This window comes from Nicotiana attenuata, chromosome 7, assembly GCF_001879085.1.
Source record: "Nicotiana attenuata strain UT chromosome 7, NIATTr2, whole genome shotgun sequence".
NCBI lineage: Eukaryota > Viridiplantae > Streptophyta > Magnoliopsida > Solanales > Solanaceae > Nicotiana > Nicotiana attenuata.
In genome coordinates, this window is record NC_031995.1 from 41,333,745 (window position 1) to 41,337,724 (window position 3,980).

Here is a 3,980-nt window from a genome sequence, read left to right on the forward strand (position 1 = left end):
TTGACAAGCTCGAGTCCGAGCTGCTTCGTCGTGAGGCCATGCTGCGGAAATCTGTGGATGGGGAGAGGTCCCTCAGGCTTCTTTGTGAAGAGAGAGAAGATGAGTTGGCACGCTTACGGTATGAGGCGAGTCGGAGCTTGAATTATGAGAGCTACCTGAAGGAGCAGGTAGTTTTCGTTCCTTGTAAGTGTGTGTTCTTTCTTCTAGCTCCTGAGGCTAATGTTTCATTTATTTCAGTTGCAGAAAAAGACGGAGGACCTGGAGCACCTTCGGAATGAAGCTGGCCGAGCCAAGCGCGAGTATGATGAGTTAAAGGCTCAGGCGAAGATTCAGGCTTCAGCGGGGAAGGGTGCTCTGGCTAAAGCCTCCGCTTTAGAGGTTCAGCTTCCCTTAGCTCGTGATAATAGCTTGGTTCGAACAGATATGATTACGAAGCTCGAGTCTGAGCTTTTGGAGGTAAAGGCCGAGGTCCTGGATGCCCGGGCTGAAGCCGTAATGAGCCGAACTAAGGCTGACCAGAAGGTAGCGGTCTATTTGAAGGATGATGCTGATGCTCAAGCTGAGCTGAGAAAGATTCTTGACCGTGAGGAAAGAAGCAAGGAATATGCTCGGTGCAAATCTCGAAGGAAACCCCTCGAGGAGATCCGTGTTAGGGGCTTTGACCTCTCGAAAGAGGTGAAGCGGGCGAGGGCGGATGAACGCGATGCTCGGTTACTTCTGTCCAACGCCGAGGATAGCAAAGACGAGGTCGATGAATCATAGTCCCCAAGGGGGACGTAGATTTTACTTTCTAGTTCTGTATATAGTACTTTCAAAGTGCGCTTGTAAATAGAGCTTGTGTTTTTTCGCATATGTGTATAAAAGGAAACCTTGCGGTTTTATTTCTTCTGCATTTCTTTTTGCCCTGAATTTAGCCAGATGAACTGGTATTTGAGTTAGAAGGAATCATTAGATTTATAGTATGGCCCTGAGGCTCATTAGGCTGGCCCGTAGGCTCTTACGCGCTTGGCCGATGTGACCTTTTAGTACAAGCCGACGTTCGAGCTCTTATGCTTTTGCTCTTAGGCATGTTTGGTCAACTGTTTTGGGTTCAGTCTCCGAGTCGGGTGCCGGCTCGAGCTCATTCGACCCACAAGTTTTTGAATATCAAGCTGGCGACAGTGGCTCTTACGCTTTGGGTCGGTGGGACCATTTGTGTGAGCTGGCGACAATGGCTCTTACGCTTTGGGTCGATGTGGCCTTTTGTGTGAGCTGGCGACAATGGCTCTTACGCTTCAGGTCGATGCGACCTTTAGTATAGGCTTTATTTTTCCCTCGTTAAGGATTTTTGGGATTGTGTTTGCCTGACACTTCGACGGTTTGATAAAAACCTCGATTATGAACCATTATGTGGCGATGATCGAGCACCTCGGGAGGTTTGGCTTGGTGGCTGAGTAGCTCCAAGCCTGTAATTTGGAGTTGACATGGTCGAAGCTCTTTTGCCTATGTCGAGGGTAGCATGTTTAACCGGTTCTTTTCGAAGTAGATTCGAAGTAATTGAACGCCTGTGATTTTGTGCGATGGCCGGGCATCCCCGAGTCGCGTTAGTTTGGATGGTACAGCGTTGTGACCGTAGTCATTTGTGTTTGGCCGGAATCTTTTAGTCCCGAGTGAAGTAGTTTCGGCGTCTATATCGAGGGTATGCCTTTTAGGGGTCTTACAAGTTCGATATATAGCCTTAACTTTGGGATCAGGTTTTTGCCTTTAGTCAGGTTTTACAAGTTTTACATGCCTTTGAGGTCTTACAGTTTTGGATACTTGGTACAAGTATGGTTCACGCCTTGCTTGAGGTCTTACAAATATTGCCACTTCATACAAGTGTGGTTCATGCCTTTCTTGAGGTCTTACAGATATTGTTGTTGCCTTATACAGGTCTTACGAGACCGAGCCTGCCCGCTTGGGATCTTATGGCCTCGGGTTTTTGATAAGTGGCGATTGGCGACAGTCCTCGAGTTACTAAGGGTTCCTTGGCTCGGGAGTCATTACTTGTGAACTTGTTATTTCCTCATTGAGGGCTTACGATTTCGCAGTTCCCGACCCGGAGGTCGTGCGATTTTTGCATTTTTGATGTCAGTCCCCGAGTGTTCCGGGCGCTTTTGGCTTTGGAATCATTTTGTGATTTTGATGTTGCCTCGTTGAGGGCTTATGAGTTTGGAGCTCCGACACGGAGGTCATTCAGGCAGTCCCCGAGTGTTCGGGATATTTTTGACAGAGGAGCCATTTTTGCAAAAATACCGAGCTTCTTTGAAACGAAAAATGCTTTTTGAAATTATTCTTTGATTGCTTGGTGAAAGCATACATGTCTTTGCTATTGAGGGCTCGGTTATTCTATGCGGGCACGGTTCGTTCGACCGTTTGGCCCGGTACATTGTTTTTCCTATCGAGACCATGTTCAGCATATCTTAGCTTCTCCGAGAAGATGATCTTTCGGGAGGATGCCCCCCAGTATTGAAGGTTGATTGCTAGAGAAGCCTTGAATACTTGTTGAGTTTTCCTTAGGTAGAATATAGGTGTTGCCTCATTAAAAACCTTGCCGGTAAAACCCTTCTTGGGATAAAAAACCGATCGAAGGAAAAGAGTGCAACGCATGCTTTTGAAACCTAAAGGCCTTCGAGTTGGGAAGCGCTTCGGCTGTTTCGATCGGATACCTGCACTTAGATTAGTGTAAGATGTAATTGAACAAAGGGAGGTGATCATACCTTAGTGTTGATGGCGCTTCGGCCCCTGATATGTTTCGATCGTTTGTCACAAGGACACGGTACGGTCCTTTGCTTCGTTCGGTTCGGACTTGGCCGAGGGTGTAGCTTGCTATCGCTATTTTACTATTTGATAACCCTTCGGCTCCTTCGAGGGTGGAGGCACTGGTGTCGGTGTTACATCGTGCACTGCGAACGTTTCCCTTGCCGCATGCTATTCCCCGTAGACGGTTTTAATCCCCTCCTTTGTTGGGAATTTCATCAATTGATGGAGGGTGGATGGTACTGCTTTCATGCAGTGTATCCATGGCCTTCTGAGCAAGGCGTTGTACCTCATGTCTCCTTCGATGACATGGAATTTGGCATTTTGGGTTGTGCCTGCCACGTTGACTGGGAGGGTGATTTCCCCTTTTGTTCTTTCGCTCGCCATACTGAATCCGTTGAGGACTCGAGAGCCGGGCACGATTTGGTCAAGCAGCCCGAGCTGCTCTACCACTCTCGACCTGATAATGTTGGCTGAGCTACCTGGATCCACAAGTACATGTTTAATTTGAAATGTATTTACAAGGAAAGAGATTACCAGTGCGTCGTTGTGAGGTTGAGACAAGGTCCCGATGTCCTCGTCGCTGAATGTGAGGGCATCCTCGGGTATGTAACCCCGAGTTTGCTTTTCTCTGGTGATGGATATTATTGTTCTTCTGATCGTGGGTTCCTGTGGTTCGTCAATGCCTCTAAAAATCATGTGGATGACATGTTGTGGCTCACTTGTTTTGTTCTTCTTTATCGCCTCTCTTTCCCGGAACTGATTTTTGGCCCGATCGCTGAGGAATTCTCGGAGGTGACCTTTGCTTAGTAGTCGGGCTACTTCTTCCTGGAGCTGATGGCAATCATCGATTCTGTGGCCGTGCGTGTTGTGAAATTCATACACTAAGGGTGTGTTTGGTATGAAGGAAAACATTTTCCAGAAAATATTTTCCAATTTTTTCATGTTTGGTTGGCTTAAATGTTTTGGAAAATATTTTCCTTATGAACTCATTTTCCTCCAATTGGAGGAAAATATTTTCCTTATCAAGAGAAGGGAAAACATTTTCCAAAACTCCTTCTCAACCTTCCCTACCCTCACCAACCCACCCCACCCCCTCTCTCCAAAAAGGGTTTTTTTTTTTCAAATTTCAGTTTTTTCCGTTACCACCCACCCTACTATCCCTCCACCCCACCCCATCCCCCCACCCCTCCCGCAAAAAG